General features: G+C 39.8%; 1 protein-coding gene and 1 pseudogene across 1 annotated transcript in view; one reads left to right on the forward strand and one right to left on the reverse strand.

Annotated features, from left to right (window-relative positions):
- WDR70 (WD repeat domain 70) overlaps positions 1-20,147 on the reverse strand; it is a 281,551-nt gene that overhangs the window by 152,853 nt on the left and 108,551 nt on the right. The gene's annotated exons all lie outside the window — the stretch shown is intronic.
- On the forward strand, positions 191-13,792 carry LOC136389735 (large ribosomal subunit protein eL30 pseudogene; annotated as a pseudogene).

Consider the following 20,147-nt stretch of genomic DNA (forward strand, 5'->3'; position numbering starts at 1 on the left):
ATGAGTACATGAAAGTTTATTCTTGTATCATTTCTTATTAATGATTGTATTATTTCCCATCCAAACAACTATAAACCAAATTTGCCCCACCCCTGTATACTTGAAAAGGGTCCGTTTTATTTTTTTCTCACTCCCAGCCATCATGGTGGCTGCTCTTGGTTGGGGGCCCTCCTACACCCAAGGCAGAAAAATGGTGGCAGTAAAAAAGATTAAAAAAAAGTCACTGGAGTCAACCAACTCTAGGCTCCAAGATATTATAAAAAGTGGGAAGGACGTGCTGGGGTACAAGCAGACTCGGAAGATGAGCAGACCAGGCAAAGCGAAACTGGTCATCCTCGCCAACAACTGTCCCGCCTTGAGGAAATCTGAAACAGAGCACTACGCCATGTTGGCCAAGACTGGTGCCCATCACTACAGCAGCAATAAGATTGCATTGGGCACAGCGTGTGGAAAATACTAGAGAGTATGCACACTGGCTACCATTGACCCAGGTGATTCTGATACCATGAGGAGCGTGCCAGAACAGACTGGCGGAAAGAAAATCGTGCAAAATTTTTCTTTAATACAACTGGCCAAAGTTTGCTATAAAAAGGGGGGGGGGGTAAATTTCATAGCATGTGGATTATTGCTCAATAAAGGTATTGTAAAAAAAAGTAATGATAACCATTTTTATTACCTATGTGAATTTCTAAAAAGAAAATACCTATTTATTTAAGGGTAATATGCTGAGTACATTCAAATCTCCTGTCTGTAAAGTACTTTGTCTATTATCTTCTAGGAAATTATCTCCCTGCCTGGTTACTTTAATGACCTAAATATATACAGGCTTCTAACAACTCTTTCAACAACTTATAATTCTTATAGCAACCTATATCCATAGGCTTCTAACAACTCTAAAACATAGAAATGACACTAAATATTGAAGAGTTTGACATATCAACAGACCTATTTTTTTTCAAAGGTTTAAATTCCAGGGGGCTACATAATATAAAGACACCTGTTTTCCTGAGAATTAACAGTTGTAAATACAGACAACATAAGTAATTTCACACATCAAGCTGATGTGTAATAAAGTAAATCTACTCAAGGTTCTTCTTTCAACAAGATAAGACTCTAACGATAAATGGCTACAGCTCATCTTGTTAAGATCAAAAGGGAATGACTTCTGCAACGAAATATGCCTACCAGCTAAGCTATTTCACCAGCTCAGTTACTAACCACACAAAAGCAGTCTTGCACCAAGCAGCAAAAAAAAAGGAAGGGAAGATTCTTAAATGACCCTATTTGTCTAAAATGTTCAGTTTTATGTACCCAGATGAATATCTCTAAATTGTGCTGACAAGCAACACAATAAACTTTTCCTTAACTAGCAAGTTCTCTGTAGATATTTCAAATCCACCAAAACTATAACAGGGTGACACCAAGAAAGAGAAAAATCTGTACAATCATCTTCTGTGCCCTCATATAAAATGTCATATAAAGTGGTACATTTTTATGGTGATCCTATTTAGAAAGGGCTATAAAAGAGTTGATTTTGTATTTAAATATTAACTATGTGAATTACTGCAAATATTTGTGCATAAAATATGAGCTGCATTTAAACTGTCTTTGAATAAAACAAACACAATTAGAAAAATGTCAACATAAATAGAAAAAAAAATTTTCTAAAACCATAATTCAGAAATACTCCAATGAAAAAAGGTAGTTATTAGTGAAAATTATAATAGCATTAAGCAGAAAACCTCATGCTTTTTATATCATAATTTTATCAGTACCATCACAATTTCGTTGCAAGAGAGAAAAAAAGAAATTTTTTCCAGTCTAAAGACCTAAGCTTCCTCCAATACTAACATGCTCACATAATGGTCAATGAGGCAAGTGAGCCTCAGAGTTACTGACTGGGTAGCTCATAGGTTTCAAACTTAAGTCTTCTAATTTTTCTAGGATGTCATTTTAAAGTACAAAGGAAAATTCCCACTTGACTACAGAAAATCTGAATAGGCTTTTGATGATATATACTCATATATAGTCGCCAGGACATGAGTGAATCTTGGGTCGCCATAGAGGGGAGCCCAGAGTGCTTGCCCTGTCCCATTCCCTTCAAATGACTTTTTACCCTCTACTGTGTCCTTCAGTCTCAATTCTCTAAATCCACAAGTTCTTTTTAACGTTTCCACACTAGCCCATGAAACAATTTTACATATGCAAATAGCAAGGGCACTTACAACTTCAGATGCTATCTTTATGTTAAATCAACAGAGAACTTTTCTAGTTTACTACTAAAAAGGCAGTGTCAGCCCTGGCCGGTTGGCTCAGCGGTAGAGCGTCGGCCTAGCGTGCGGAGGACCCGGGTTCGATTCCCGGCCAGGGCACATAGGAGAAGCGCCCATTTGCTTCTCCACCCCTCCGCCGCGCTTTCCTCTCTGTCTCTCTCTTCCCCTCCCGCAGCCAAGGCTCCATTGGAGCAAAGATGGCCCGGGCGCTGGGCATGGCTCTGTGGCCTCTGCCTCAGGCGCTAGAGTGGCTCTGGTCGCAGTATGGCGACGCCCAGGATGGGCAGAGCATCGCCCCCTGGGGGGAAGAGCACCGCCCCTGGTGGGCGTGCCGGGTGGATCCCGGTCGGGCGCATGCGGGAGTCTGTCTGACTGTCACTCCCTGTTTCCAGCTTCAGAAAAATGAAAAAGAAAAAAAAAAAAAAAAAAAAAAGGCAGTGTCATAATAGAAACTATAACAACAAGAACTGTACCCACGAGAGGGCTGAGCTTTGCCAGTATAAGAGACCCGCTTTATAAAAATAACCTTCATAATGATATGGCCTGTTGCCGAGACCCTCCTACAGCAGATCTTGTCCTTGTTGGGGACAAAACAAGCTTTAGCACCATGCCAACATAACAGCTGCCAAAAACAAATTCTTCTTGTTCTGAAGAATTGTCACTCAGTTTCCGCACCAAAGTAGCCAATCTTAGCTATTATGACCATGTGTTTTGACCATGTATCTCACACAAACATTTTATACAGTTTTAATTAAACAGTTGTTTTAACACTGTGCAAACCATCTCTGTGATACAGATTAGTGAGGAAGCCTTCATTTCTAAACGAATTCAAAATTATAAATTTTGAGGTTCAACAAAATAATTTCATCTCTTAGATGTCTAGATTAGTTAAGTCTATATTTCAAAAACGTTGAGAGAGGCTACAAGGGACATAAAAAATGCAAAACATCCTGGCCTTCGAGGCACTTAAGTAATATTTAAAGAGATAATATTAACAGAGTTGAAAATACCCAGGAGGTGAGATACGGTGTGTCTTAGTTGTCAGTCATAAACATGCTTCTCAGTAGATCTCTCCCAACAGCACGTATAATAGACCACGTGTCTCAAGCAATTAAAGGAAGTGTGTAATTGATATAACAGTAGTGAGAATGTGCATGAGCTGCCAGTCATAGGTACCGTGTACCCCACTGCTGGCTCAGCCAAAGCCAATGCCAGAGTAGATAAACTGTTTTGACTTGTATTTTTTTTTCCCCTCAAGACTGTCTTCTATAAGCCTTTTGTGTGTAATACAATAAATTATGAGTAGCTAGCTGGTTGGGTGTCCTGGGAAGGCCCAGTGACTCCAACTGCCACAAAGCTTCTAACATATAAAACAAGTCCCTGTTTTTAAAGCATTTCAGACAGGTTCACTTATAATTGACATATGCAACAACCCAGTTTGAAAAAACTATTACAGGAATTAGCAATAACTAAGAATACAAATTCATGTTTAGCCAACGGTGTGCATTTTCTTAAGATCTGAAACAGCACAAAACATAAGAAAGAAAGGTGTTAATCTGATATATACAGATAATAGCTCCTAGTTGACTTACCAGACAGACTCTCTTATTTGACTTTAAATAGGAAGTTCTGGGGAGGGGACATACTGTAGCTGTTAAGTGTATATTTAACAGAAGGAGCTGAACTAGTGATCTGCCTGTCAGTAGAACTGTATAACTTTAACTAAGGGACAAATGTGACACCACAGATCAGAGAGACGCCTTTGCCATGAGTAGAAAAAACTGACTCATCAAAAGGCAGTGCTTAATCCACAAGGACACTGAGGAGCACCTGGCTCTGACCTAGTTCCCAAAACCACCACAATGTGAGCATTTCATAATATTTACATTTTCCTTTAAAAAATGTAGTTTGCTATCTTAAGCAAACTATATCTCTCTATCCTAAATTATATTAACTCCTAATTCAAGCTGCTCTGGGAGCATTCAGTTATTAATGGCTTTTCTTGGTTTTAAATTTTCCTCATATCTTGTTTTGCTTAAATTGGTTAATAAAATATCAAAAATCTGTTCTGCTATCAAAAAAGTATAAAAAGGCTTTTCTCCCAGGAGAAGTGCCCGGCAGGGTTCCTTTCTTCCTTTCAATAAAGCCTGTTACTCTGGTCTTTCAGACTCCCATGGATTCCAACATTTGGTGCTGAAACCCAGGACAGGGTACTAACTGCCTGGACGATCCCTCTTTGCCGTCCAAACTTACAACCAGGGAAGCAATGGGCAGTGGCAGCTCGTCCCGGGCTTACTCCCTGATTCTGTTTGGACATGTAATTGTAGATTGATTGGCCGACAGCCTAACCCTGTCCTGAATCCCTGCCGGATCATAAAGTTTCTTACAGAACGGCATGCAGACCTTTGCCAATCAGAAAATTGGAAAAATCTACCTAACCCTACATACCAACCCTGAAACCTGCCCTCACGAAACAAAAAAATCTGAAACCCTGTATCAGCAAACCTCCTAAATCCTATCTTTCAACCCTTACAGGTCCCCTAGCCCTAAAGCTCTCCCATATCCCTGAAGAACTAGGAGAATGAATAGCATTCACCTCTTAATGCTTCTCAGTCTTTTTACCCTTCACATAGTAAGGGGACAAGATCGCTGGGTCTTCTTGGCTGAAGAAGAGCCTACAAACGGACATGGAACATTTCTTTTAGCTCAAACTAACTGCTCTCTCCAGGGCTGCCAGGAAAGAATATCTCTACCTTTACCATGGAAGAACTTTCACCCCCACTATACAACCCTCCTTATCTCTGCATTCCTAATTTCCAAATACTGGCCCCCTTCTTTATCAAGTTCCTACAGGCCCAGATGAGAGAAATCTCTAGGATTACCTATAATCAAATGCTCCTACACTCCTATTCCCCAATGCCCCAAGGAGAACTTCACAAGGGAAATATCAAATAGGTAGGGATGACAGCAGGAAGAAGCCGCCCCTCAGCCCGAGAAGTTCCCTCCTGAATGTTCTCCAAACCCCCTTCCTTTTAAACCACATATATTCAGTCCTTCTAAAAACTTACACCAACAGGTTCCCTGTCTCTAAAAATCTCCACATGTCCTCCCATTTGAGAGGAACCAGACCAGCACGTCTCATGAGACTCATCCAGGAGACCATGTGTCACCATGTCACCCTGTTCAATCAGCACTCGCAGCAAGCAATTCACAATTATTACCTCGCAAAATTTTTTACTTCCTCACTCAGGTTTTCCAAAACATCACCTAGTTCAGACCTCACAACACAAAAATTGACGACCTCCTTAACTGGATGGGGGACTTGGCTTAGCAAGGTTCTTTTCTTGAGTTCTCTTCAGAAGAAGTAATAATTTTCCAATTTTTTCTCATCACCCCTCACTGTATATTGTAAAATTAATAACTGCCTTTCTTTTATATGTAACCACAGAGCTGAGAAATGATACGTGAATTCCAAACTGCCCTCTTGATGTTCCGCTTATCTGTCAGACCTCAGGCAATACTGGACTATCACCCCTGAGACAGAGGAATTACAGAAAGCTGATCAACCTGCCCCAAGAAGGAGCATTCCAGAAAGCTGAAATCCTAAAACTGTAAAAGGGAACATACCAGAACTTTTGACTCAATATATATATATATATAAACCTATAAAAGTTATCTATAAAAATTATGAGCATAAGCAATAAATAAAATAAAACAGAGTTTACCAAAGAAAAACAAACTAAGTAATTAAGAAAGGTGAAAAATTTTAATGTAAGAAAAACAATGAGTAACTATATATTATAAAGTAATAATTTCCCAAGCTTTTAAACAGCTTGATTAACACATTTCTGGTAATCAACAACACCCAAATGAATCAGTATTTCTATACAACTTTACAAGAGTATACTCTTGATTAATAATTGTTGAGAGAGATTACGGAGGAGGAGAAAGAGTGAACGAGAAGAGGGAAAAGGGGAGGAGACGGAGGGGAAGGAAGTGAAGGAAAGAGAGGAAGAGTAGAGAATGGGGAAGAATATACAGGAAGTGATAAGGAATGTCACACCAAACTAAGAAAAGTTCATTACACTTTGCTTAAAGATAGGGTGAGAATACACATAATTATGAGGAAAGTATCCAAGAAAGACAAATTATTAATATTCTAGCTAAGGGGTGGAGTGGGGCTGGTATAAGGACCAAAAATCTAGGCCTTCTACCCTCAGAATGAGATCACTGTGGGGCCACCTGCCTCTCTCCCCAGACAGAGTAAAACTATAAATAATACAGACAGTAAAAAAAAAAAAAAAAAAATACAGACAGTGATAGATGGAGCAGAACAGAGAAATACACTTTCACCAGGAAGGGGGCATTTATGAATCCAGGAATAATATTAAATATGCTGAGTTCAAAAAAAAAATTAGGGCCAACAGATATTAACATGGTCAGCAGCTTTAAAATGTAAACAGCAAACTACGTCAGAAAATCTAGACAGATTACAACATAATAAGTATTCCTAAATAAATGTCGGCTATCCCTTTTAAACCTGATATTCAGAAGGGCTTTCTCTGCATCTAAAAATGACTAAAATTCTTACAAAATATTTGAAAAACCAAGGCAGTTAACATATTTAGAATGCAACAGAGTGGTTATGCTCATTCTGTAGGGACTGTAATATTGCTAAATATTATTAATATTAAGAAATTGATATAGTTCAGCGGTAGAGCGTCGGCCTAGAGTGCGGAGGACCCGGGTTCGATTCCCGGCCAGGGCACATAGGAGAAGCGCCCATTTGCTTCTCCACCCCTCCGCAGCGCTTTCCTCTCTGTCTCTCTCTTCCCCTCCCGCAGCCAAGGCTCCATTGGAGCAAAGATGGCCCGGGCGCTGGGCATGGCTCTGTGGCCTCTGCCTCAGGCGCTAGAGTGGCTCTGGTCGCAATATGGCGACGCCCAGGATGGGCAGAGCATCGCCCCCTGGGGGGCAGAGCACCGCCCCTGGTGGGCGTGCCGGGTGGATCCCGGTCGGGCGCATGCGGGAGTCTGTCTGACTGTCTATCCCCGTTTCCAGCTTCAGAAAAATGAAAAAAAATAAAAAAATAAAAAAATAAAAAAGAAATTGATATAGTTATAAATCAATATACATATTTCAAAATAACAAGAGGAAATATAAGTTAGATGTTCACAAAATTCAAGTCTATATCATTTCCTATTTTATAGTCAACTCTTGTGTGGTAGTTTACCTCATGTATGGATTCATCATGAAAAATGTTAATTTGATAAGATATATAGAATTACTTGGAACCAGAATAAAATTCTTATTGAAAAATGCCTAACATTTAAAACTATATAACATGCAGGCTCACCACTGACTCTACCATAACTTGGAAACTTCTCTTACCACTAAGACTATAGCACCTCCCACTCTGACAAAGTACATCCCCAGAACAAAGCAGTGATATTTCACACATTGTAAGTCTGCTTAAGATCAATGACCTCTAAAAGAAACTTTCACTTGTGAATAAAGGCCATACAATGTATGTTATTGTGATTCAAATATATACACTAAAGATTTCAATACAAGTGCCAGAAGAGCAACTAAGTAATTTAATAAGATTTTTTCTCCAGGGCCCTGGCCAGTTGGCTCAGCAGTAGAGCATCGGCCTGGCATGTGGAAGTTCCGAATTTGATTCCTGGCCAGGGCACACAGAAGAAGTGACCACCTACTTCTCCACTCTTCCCCTGTCCTTTCTTTCTATTTCTCTCTTCCCCTCCCACAGCCAAGGCTCCACTGGAGCAAAGTTCGCCCAGGCGCTGAGGATGGCTCCATGGCCTCTGCCTCAGCGCTAGAATGGCTTGGGTTGCAACAAAGCAATGGTCCATATGGGCAGAACATCACCCCCTGGTGGGCATGCCGAGTAGATCCCGGTCAGGCCCATGCAGGAGCCTCTCTGCCTCCCCGCTTCTCACTTTAGAAAAATACACACATACACACACACACACACACACACACAAAGATTTTTGCCAAGAATCAGTAAACTAACTAGTTTTTCCAATAAAATTTTCATGTCCAAAACAGGTAAATAAGGAAATCCCATTGGGACACTTTACCCAGTCCTCTGATCTGCCATATATTATATAAAATACAAACTGGAAGGTAGTAACTACCACAGAACTGATCACATAATATAATTCAAAAACTAAGCACACAAAAATAAATTCTTTGAAAAATTTCACTCTGATTTTTCCAAATATTTTTCTGCATCTAAATGTGGGCACTTCTGGTAAACATACAGTATTTTTTTTCTTTTTTTTTTTTTTTTTTACAGGGACAGAGAGAGAGTCAGAGAGAGGGATAGAGAGGGACAGACAGATAGGAACAGAACAGAGAGATGAGAAGCATCAATCATTAGTTTTTTGTTTGCACGTTGCAACACCGTAGTTGTTCATTGATTGCTTTCTCATATGTGCCTTGACCGCGGGCCTTCAGCAGACCGAGTAACCCCTTGCTGGAGCCAGTGACCTTGGGCTCAAGCTGGTGAGCTTTTGCTCAAACTAGATGAGCCCTCGCTCAAGCTGGTGACCTTGGAGTCTCGAACCTGGGTCTTCCGCATCCCAGTCTGACGCTCTATCCACTGCGCCACCGCCCAGTCAGGCTACAGTACTTTTTTTTAAAAAGGGAAGAAAATCCAAAATATGAAACAAGATGCATACATAAAGATATTCAATAAAAAAGTAAAAAAATAAAATAAAAGGTACATCACAGTATGGAAAATACTTTTTTATAAGGTTATACAGCCTCTGGCATAAAGTTAAGAAAAAATAAGATTTTGTGTCATCTGTAATTTTAGGTATGTTCAAGTGCGTTTGAAAATACTCTTTCCTCTCTTCATCACATTGCCCGACTGGGCGGTTGCACAGTGGATAGAGCGTCGGACTGGGATGTGGCGGACCCAGGTTCGAGACCCCGAGGTCGCCAGCTTGAGTGTGGGCTCATCTGATTTGAGCAAAGCTCACCAGCTTGAGCCCAAGGTCACTGGCTCGAGAAAGGGGTCACTCGGTCTGCTCTAGCCCTATAGTCAAGGCACATATGAGAAATCAATCATGAACAAAGAAGGAGCCACAACAAAGAATGGATGTTTCTCAACTCTCTCCCTTCCTGTCTGTCTGTCCCTCTCTCTGACTTTCTCTGTCTCTGCCACACACACACACACAAAAGAAAAATCAACATATTATTTATAGTAGGGAAAAATAGATAACAATGGCTTCATAAATTATGGTACTTAAGGCTGAATATTATGCCATAATTAAAAACTATGTTAATAAAAAGTACAGCATAATAGGAGGGAAAGAGGGGGGAGAGGTAAAAGAGGGGAAGGGGAGATAAATAGTGAGGGAGGGAGACTTGACTTGGGGTGGTGAACACACAGTACAATATACAGATGGTGTGTTATAGAATTGTACACCTGCAACCTGTATAAATGTATTAACCAATGTCACTCCAATGAATTCAATAAAAAAGTAAAAAAATAAAATAAAAGGTACATCACAGTATGGAAAATACTTTTTTATAAGGTTATACAGCCTCTGGGATAAAGTTAAGAAAAAAATAAGATTTTGTGTCATCTGTAATTTTAGGTATGTTCAAGTGCGTTTGAAAATACTCTTTCCTCTCTTCAAAAGACTAGAAGTTCTAGTACAGCAGTGGGGATCAGTGCGTGAGGGTCTGCTTCTCGTAACTGCCTCAGATCGCTCCAGTGTTGGTATACAACTTTATAAAACATGTATTTTTTTCTAAATAAGCAATAAGGAAATACAAATGGCACTAGAAGAAATGGCATGAACTTACAACTTCATAATTTTGAGGGATTATTTGTCAATCTTAAGCATTTCAGAACTTCATTTCTTATGTTTATCAGGGGTCTCAAACTCGCGGCCCGCGAATATTTTGAACTTCGTGGATTAGTCTGTGGGCCGCACAAAATTGTTCGGCGGGCCGCATGCGGCCCGTGAGTTTGAGACCCCTGGTTTAGATTATCAGAATATTGTACGATCAAGTGGGGAAATGACACAATTAGTTTAATGACTATTAATATAAATGCTGAAGGATTCTGTGAAAAAAGATGACCGCATCTCCCTACATTATACTAATTATTCTTTGAACTGGGTTGGGCTTTTCCTGTCGAGTCCTAGGAATTTTTCCGATGCACACATTGCCTGCAATCTAGCAGCTGCCATTAGGTGGTGCCTGCTAATGGGAGTTGAGGACCAGACAAAGAGAAGGCACACAATACAATTCTGTAAGCAGAAGAATATTTTATCAATAATCATCATAATAAAATCTAGCTAACTATTCACTGTAAGATATGGTTGGCTATATGAGAAATATAATTTAAATAAAAACAAATAATTCTCTAACACATATCTAAGTTTTGTTTACATCTTCCAATAAGTATTTATAAAAGTCTATTAACTGGTATCCTAAAAGATAACAGCATCAAGTTTGTTGTTTGCTCCATCTGCTTATTCTTGCCTTCCTATGACCATTTTAAAACTCCCAGGCTTCATAGCTTACTGGTGCCAGGAACTATTTTCCTTTAACTACTCCCCTAGAAGACTCCTACTGATCCTTCAATCCCAAACTCAATATTATCTCCTTTGCGAAGCCGTCGCTGAACACCCAAGCAACATCTCCCTCCGAATCTGTCAGAGACCTGGGGGCAGGTGGACCCAGGAACACTACTAGTTAGGGAACCCTCTATAACACAGCGGACCAGGACATGCACATTATTTTGTGAGCTGGCAATGCTGGCCTAGGACCAGGATTAAAGCAGTTCATAAAGTTAGGCTGCTCTTCCCAAGCCAAGATCTGGTGGAGTCAGCTTACAATTGTCCACAATAACTCTTACACAGACACATGCCTTAGTAGCTGTCTTTGGTGGTGCTGGCCAAATAGGAACCATCCGACTGCATAAAAAAGGTATTTCACTAAACCAGTGGCAAAGTTAGCATTCTTGTAGCATAGGAAAAATTTGTAACAAATTAATTAACCAAATAATCAAAGCTATAGAAGGCTGTTGTTAAAGAAATATGTCCACAACCTCTCTAAGAAAGATAAGCACCTTACAACCACACTAACACTAACAGCAAATAACTCATGGAGTGCTATTCTGAGACAGACACTATCCTAAGCACCTTAGATCTATAAAGTCATTTAATGCTCACACAACCCATTTCACAGAAGACAAAACACAGGTAAGGAGATGCAAAAGAACTTGCCAAAGGTCACACAGCTAGCAACTGGCAGAGCCTGGATTCAACCCTTGTAGTCTGGCTCCAGAGTCCATGCTGAGAACTACTACATTTTACTGCCTTAGAATTGAAATATGGAGTGTTTTCTAAGCCCGGAGAAAAGATCAGTGGTACACTTGTGACCACATCCTATGCTCAAAGAAAGGAAGCAACTGTCACATAGTAGAAAATACATTTTACTAAGACCCAGCACATACGCACACCCACTCACCCCTCTACTCACCACCCGCCCCCACTCACACAACTGAAACAGACATTTCAGGAATCAGTGCTACCTGTAACAGCCTGATGATTTCTACTCTATTTTATCTTGTAAAAACTGCAGGTCATGATCTAAAAAGGGTCACACAATGGAGTTTGAAAAGGGGATAGAGCATCAGTCCCACATATGGACGTCCCAGGTTTGATTCCTGGTCAGGGAACACAGAAGAGGCAACCTTCTGCTTCTCCCTCTCCTCCCCCTTCTCTCTCTCTTCCCCTCCCTCAGCCAGTGGCTCAATTGGTTCAAGTGTGGCTCCCGGCACTGAGGATGGCTCCCATTGGAACACATCAGCCTCAGGCACTAAAAATAGCTTGGTACTGGAGTATTGGCCCAAGACGGGGTTGCCAGGTGGATCCCGAACAGGGCACATGTGGGAGTCTGCCTTACTATCTCCCCTCCTCTCACGTAAAAAAAAAAAAAAAAGAAAAGAAAAACACTGCACTAACCCCAGGATCAGCTTTACTATACAACCATCTATGCAGATGGTTGTGGGCTTAAGATAGCTAAAGGGAGGGAACACGATATAACTAAGCCAGACCTGAGTTCCAATCCCTACTCCGCCCCTAAAGAGAAGTGTGACCAGCAAGTCACTTTCCTCTTCGACCTATACCGTGAGGACCAAGACCGAGTACATAGAGCTGCGGGTCTGTAACACATGGAAAGAAAGGGTTACTTTCTTCCCGCCACACCAACTCTTGGAGTTGACTCTGTCAGTGTAAATTAAAATGTTCGTGCACCTTAAGGAGCTTTTGTTTATATGTGTCATATCTATGGTTTAAAGTAGCTTTCATAAAAGCAGAGCTTGGGGTCATTTTGAAATGGGAAAAAATCTAGAAATTGATACTAGGACTTACTGAAGACTAAAGCAACATCTTATCTAAAAAAAGCTTTCTCTTTCCCAGGTGAGTCTGAGCTAACCAGCAGACTGAAAAGTACCAACAGGAAAACTCTGCTCCTGTGTTATGGGATCAGTGTCTCTTAGCAAATAGGGCTGTGACTTCATTTTTAAATAAAATGTCTACTGAATGCCCAGTCCAAACAACCACGATTCATCTATTGATAGTTCTCTCAAATAAAAATGATGAACCATGCATTTAAGTAGCTGACAGCTCTGTCACCAAAGGGCCTTTCCCCCAGACAGCCGACGCACTGCCGCATGCAGCGGAAGGCCTTTCTACGCTCTTTTCATTTTGTCATAAAGGATAGTGAAAAGGCATACTCAAGCATTGAGAATTAATAACACTAATTAGTTTCCAGTTTCATCAAGGATATTATTAAATAAAACTGACACTTAAAAAAAGAAAAAGAAAACCATTATGAGCACATCACAGTAAATACAATGATTACTACTAATACAATTTGGTGCCACGGTCTTGATTAAGACCAAGATACCAGGAGCCTTACCCACCATTGGTGTCATTGGTGCAAATATCAACAAGGTGAAAATGCCAGATGAGGCCTTCATCTTATTACAAAGATGGTTTTGACCCTGTGGACCTGCTGGAAGAATCTCCGAGACCTCAGAGGGCCGCAAATAACACCCTGAAAGGTGCTGCAGCAAACCATTTTTGGATTCAGCACTGTCTTTCATATGCTATCTTTACATTAGAGAATTTGCAACATATATTGTATCCAATAGCCAAACCAGTTTGTAGTAAATACATTCTACTCATTGATGATGTCAGTTTCCTAAATGTAAGAGAAGTTATGTGAAAAGGGCTCTGAAAGATTTTCTCGACCGTGAACTCGGCCACTGGCTAACTGTCTATGCGACCCTGGGTAAATCGCTTCTGTCAGCGACACCAGGCGAGAGCTGGACCCGCTCTGTGATTCCCTCCTCAGAGATGGGTCGTGTGTGGGTGGAGATTGGAACCACTACAAATGATGGGCAGTGCGACTGTTCCGGGTACGTTTCAAACGTGAAAACTCTACAGGTCAAAAAAAGGAACCACTGACCTAACAGTGTGAAAGCCGTTCATTACAAAAATCTTAGGATATGGTTACAACTGCCCTAACCTGCACCCCTTCAATTTATTCTCCAAAGAGATGACAGTAACACTGTAATATAAATCTAATTATGTTACTCCCCTGCTTAAACTCCTCTCATCTTTTATCACCCTTGGAATAAAATCCAAATGTGCTCAATCAACATGGTCTACCAGGCCCTGCACAATCTGGCCCCACCCACTTCAGCAAATTCCTCCTCCCTCTGCTCCACCTCCTGCTCCCTGGGCTCGGCCTCTCGCTCCCTCTGTGTGTGATGCTGGATCTCCCTCAGCTCCACACCTCCTCCAGCAGACATTCTGCCGTGATGTTTCCTCTGTCTGGGACGACATCCTCTCTCTGCCCACCAATAACAGTTCCTCTTCCACACCTCGGCTTAAGCACCGCATCCTCAGAGAGGCGTTTGCTGACTCCCCAGGCTACGGTCTGCCTTCCTCACCTATTGCTCCTCCACAGCATCTCACATACTTGTAATTATTTACTTACTCGTAAGTATTTTCACTGTCTAATTCCACACTATATTATAAATCCTACAAGAGCAATAACTGCTTCCTTTATCCACAGTGTCGAGCTAAGCCTGGGTATAATAGTAGCTGCCAATAAATATGTATTTGCTGGTTCACAGAGATAAAACGATTTTACAAGAACAAAATGGAATTGAGAGCATTAAAAGTTATTTGTTAGTGGCCCTGGCCGGTTGGCTCAGCGGTAGAGCATCAGCCTGGCATGCGGGGGACCCGGGTTCAATTCCTGACCAGGGCACATAGGAGAAGCGCCCATTTGCTTCTCCACCCCCCTTCCTTCCTCTCTGTCTCTCTCTTCCCCTCCCGCAGCCAAGGCTCCATTGGAGCAAAGATGGCCCGGGCACTGGGGATGGCTCCTTGGCCTCTGCCCCAGGCGCTACAGTGGCTCTGGTCGCGGCAGAGCGATGCCCCGGAGGGGCAGAGCATCGCCCCCTGGTGGGCAGAGCTTCGCCCCTGGTGGGCGTGCCGGGTGGATCCCGGTCAGGCACATGTGGGAGTCTGTCGGACTGTCTCTCCCCGTTTCCAGCTTCAGAAAAATATATAAAAAATAAATAAATAAATAAATAAATAAATAAGTTATTTGTTAGTAAAGAAGATCTTTTTCTGTGAAAATGAATTAATTATGTAATGGGTTATGAAAAAGAATTGCAATCTTCAGAGCGTACGGCACATTTAAGTAAAGCTGCCTAGGTAAGATAAAGGATGTTAATTAACTAGAACACACTCGTGCAGTATAAAACAAAGGCTCCCCTTCCTCTTCAGTTATTCCATGAAGAAATGAAGCTCTGTAACCAGATTTTGTTTGAAAGAATGTCTTCAGTGAGCCTATTTCCTCCACAAAGACACAGCTATTGACTGATACTACAAGACCTGAGTAACCATATGAAGTGCCGTTAAACCTTGTTTGGCATAGACTTTCTCTGCTAGCTCTATTTGTTGATAGGTTAGTACAGCTTCCCCAAAATATCATGTTTTATTTTAATTAACAGAACCCAGCCCATTAAGGAAACATGTATCAAAGGGAAGCCTGTAATTAATAACTTGCGAGAGTTCTCTATTTTATAGTCTACTTGATTTTATTGCTATAACAGAAAATTATATCAAGGGAAGAGTAAACTTTTCACTGGGAGTACATATTCCTTTTAAATTTATTTTATTGATGGGTTTTTAGAGAGAGACAGGGAGAGGGAAGAGAGAGAGAGAAACATCTATTTCTTCTACTCACCCATGCATTCACTGGCTGATTCTTATATGTACCCTGACCAGGGATCGAACCTGCAACCTTGGTGTAGGGACGAGGCTCTAACCAACTTAGTTGCCTACCCAGGGCTGGAGCACATTTTTAAAAGCAGTAACAAAAACTAACATTTTCATCAAGACAAATTTTAAAAGTATTATCACAGAGAAAAACATCTTGTAAGACAGAAATAGTTTTACAAAGTCATGTAAATTTACAAGATTTAGAAAGAGGCAATGGAAAAAGGCAAGTCATTATTCACATTTCCTTGCAAGTGCCTGTTTACTTGCCACCCTAACTTCATCAGCTGTCAATCTGAAACTGAAAAGATGAGGTGACCATTCTTTTCTAAGCTGAGAATGGATTCAACAAGTTTATACAGCATAAAGAAAAGAAGGGATTCAGAAATAAGATACATACAAATTTGCCATGGAGCACAGAAATTCAGAAAAGAAATGGAAAGGATAATTTAAAAAAAGAAAAACTACTTATTGCAGTCAAGACTTTCAGAAAAAGATAATCAAAACAAAAAAAAATTATTTTTATTACAAGTTCCAAGAATTGAAAAATCCACCATATAGAGATACCTTTATTCCCATTTCTGCAACTAAGTTCAATTCATCAATTTTCATAGGATCAATATCCTTCCACATATACGACTACTCCATAAATGGCCAACAGAGCCACCACACACCACAGAGGACTGGTGCATTAGTCATACATACAGATTCACTTAGTCACACATGTAGTGGACTGGTTGTACTTATGCTACCTTGCCTGACCTAGAAATCCCCAGAAGAAATTCAAACTGTCCTCTCTCAAATCCTCAGTTAATTACGAATGCCAGTAAACAAGTATACACTCCAACATTTGGAGGCATCCACATTCTTCTTTAAATATATATATATATATATATATATATATATATATATATACACACACACACACATATACATATATAGGAATAAGTAAATAAATATTTTTAAAACTGAATTTCTGTAACAGTTAAAGAGACGTACTGATGATAAAGCAAATTTTTATATGGACATCAAGATAAACGCTAAATAGCATCCTCTACAGTTTATAATCCAGATACAGGAATTATTGTTCACAGCACTGATGTTTCTATAGCCAAAATAAATTACTGATTAACAACTGTAAGAAGTATGTAAAATTAAGTAAAACATAGCAAAGGTAGACTTTATCACTTTCCTCCAATGTTTCTGGAGGTGTGAACATATTACTCTTATTACATATGGCAATATAGTAATATAGGAACAACATTTTACATAAAAATTACATAAAACCTACATCAAAGTTAGTGTGACATAACATTTCTTACTATTCCTAGATATAGGAGTTAAAGTTTTATAAAAAATATATCTAAGTAAGTTGAAAGTACTAAGAAAATTATAAATCAATCAAAGGCTATCTGGGCATAACAGGAATTTGAAATTAAAATGTACAAAAATTAAAATGTTTAATTATAACTAACTCTTTTCTGTTCAGGAATTTCAACTCCCCCAATATGACTTTATTCATTTATTTTAAGTTACAGAATACAAATTACCACAATTCTTCTGCATTGGTTTCATTATTAACACTGAAACGCTGTGCGACAATTTTTAAGACATTATATATTGGGTTTTTTAATGGGCCAAATTATGTCATCAGTAAATGCAGTCATATACAATCCATCTCTAAAGTTAAGTATGAAAATCCTCTAGTGCTTTGGCTACTTTAGACCAGCATCCAATTACCTTAAATCACCACAAAACCAAAATATAATAAATCTCTACACTGTTTTTTAATGTGTTTTCAAATCATTTCAAAATAACTGATTACATAAAGCCCTATTTTCTCCTCTCACCAATTCCTAAGGGAAGACTAGGTCTAGAATTCCAAACAATGCATGGTTTTCTATAACTGTCAATTTCACTTTCCAATTAAAATAATATGTTTGCAGAATTTTAAGATTCACAGTATTGTTTCATGACGGAAACTGAGAACACTGACATTTTTGCATTTAAAACAGAAGACATGACAAGCTACCAAGAAATCCAACTTTATCCTTCAATGTAACAAGTTAACTCACATTACAATTAATAAAAATGCTTTCTCTAATCAAACATTATAATTCAGACTAAGGATTCTAATGGTTGAATTAAAGGCAGAGAATTAAAATTACAATGATCACACTTAAACCCGAGTGGCAATATTTAAAGGGCGACCAAAATCATAAACCCTAATTATAAATTCTAAATCTGACCTTTCAAGTAATTTATACTGGTAGCTCTGCAATGCATCATATTGTTTTTTGTTTAATCTTACAGACCTTTTACCCACTTGTGTTTCTTAATATAATAAAAATCAAATAAAGCAGAGTAGAAGCAAACTACAGTGTGTCCGTAAAGTCATGGTGCAGTTTTGACCTGTCACAGGAAAGCAACAAAAGACAATAGAAATGTGAAATCTGCACCAAATAAAAGGAAAACTCTCCCAGTTTCATACCTATTCAGTGCAGTTCGATGTGGGCTCATGCACAGATATTTTAGGGCTCCTTAGGTAGCTATCCCGTATAGCCTCTACAGACTCATCACTGATTGATGGCCTACCAGAACGGGGTTTCTCCACCAAACTGCCGGTTTCCTTCAACTGCTTAACCCACTGAGTAATGTTATTCCTATGTGGTGGTGCTTCGTTGTAAATGCACCGATATTGACGTTGCACTTTGGTCACGAATTCGAATTTAGCAAGCCACAGAACACACTGAACTTTCCTCTGTACCGTCCACATCTCGACGGGCATGGCTGTGGGCTGCTCCGCTGTATACACAATGTTACGTCATCATCTGCGCGTGCGCACATGCTGCCACATCATCCTACAGAAACTGGGAGGGTTTTCCTTTTATTTGGTGCAGATTTCATATTTCTATCATCTTTTGTTGCTTTCCTGTGACTGGTCAAAAGTGCACCATGACTTTACAGACACAATGTATTTCAAGAGGAAGAAAATCAGGTAAAGCAAATGAATTCATGAGAAAATTAAAAGATCTACACCTTCCCTGCAATCAAGACTACAGAAAAACAGTTTGTCAATAAATCACACTAACACTGAAATGCACATATCTTGATTTCAGCAGTGGTCTGAGAAGAGATTCTCATTACTCTCACAACTCATGAAGGAGAAAAGCTTTAAAAAGTATCTGAGTAAGTTTTGCCTTTTATCACAAGTGTATTTTACCATAATCAATACATCTGAATGGGAATATTTTTAGAAGTTAGGTTCTACTGTTAAATCCTAATTAACTTTTCAACAGTTATCGGTTTCATTTTAAAATTTCTATTAACAAATGCTTTTAAAATGAATTGATCGATTTTTAATTACCCACACAATAACAATAAAATCAAAGCTACAAAGTTTTAAATGCCACTAGCCAGCAAAATAATTCAAAAGGCATCCTTATGACTTTAAAATTTAAAAATTGAGAGCATATTAAAAAATAAGTAGGCCCTGGCTGGCTAGCTCAGTGGTAGAGCATCAGCCCGGCATGTGGAAGTCCTGGGTTCGATTTCCAGCCAGGGCACACAGGAGAAGTGCCCATCTGCTTCTCCACCCTCCACCCTTTCCTTTCTCTCTAATCTCTTTCCTCTCCTCCCACAGCCAAGGCTCCATTGGAGCAAAGTTGGCCTGGGTACTGAGGATGGCTTCATGGCCTCTGCCTCAGGCACTAGAATAGCTCTGGTTGCAACAGAGCAATGCCCAGGATGGGCAGAGCATCGCCCCCTGGTGGGCTTGCAGGTGGATCCTGGTTGGGTGCATGTGGGAGTCTGTCTCTCTGCCTCCCTGTTTCTCACTTCAGAAAAATTTAAAAAAAATAAAAATAATAAAAATAAAAAATAAGTAAAATTGGATAAAATAATCCAAGAATTAAATTAGATAAAAATGATAACAGATATTGCAGAAACATGATCTACACAGTATATTTTGTTCCTATGAGGACATCACCAAAAAAAGAACCATTAGGAATATAAACTCCACCTTACTTAATTGGTAGCAAAGGGCAGCACAAAACTTTGCCCCGAACCAGGAATTAAGCAAGAAGAAGTCCCCTCGCAACCAAAGATGGTAAAAATTAATGTGCTGAAAGAAATTAATACACTATACCTCTGGTCAGCAAACTGCGGCTCGCAAGCCACATGCGGCTCTTTGGCCCCTTGAGTGTGGCTCTTCCACAAAATACCACGTGCGGGCGCTACCTCAATAAGGAATGTACCTACCTATATAGTTTAAGTTTAAAAAATTTGGCTCTCAAAAGAAATTTCAATCGTTGTACTGTTGATATTTGGCTCCGTTGACTAATGAGTTTGCCGACCACTGCGCTATACCAATAGCTTATTCCTTCTTCTGTACCAGTTCCAAAAGCTTGACCCACCCTACCTAGCCCCAGTCCAAAGCTTACCAGACACACAAACTGAGGAGGGAACCTGAGGTGCTCAGATAAACTGTCACACCAACAGCAGCAAGAAGGAACAATGAACAGAA

This window comes from Saccopteryx leptura, chromosome 1, assembly GCF_036850995.1.
Source record: "Saccopteryx leptura isolate mSacLep1 chromosome 1, mSacLep1_pri_phased_curated, whole genome shotgun sequence".
Taxonomy (NCBI): Eukaryota; Metazoa; Chordata; class Mammalia; order Chiroptera; family Emballonuridae; genus Saccopteryx; species Saccopteryx leptura.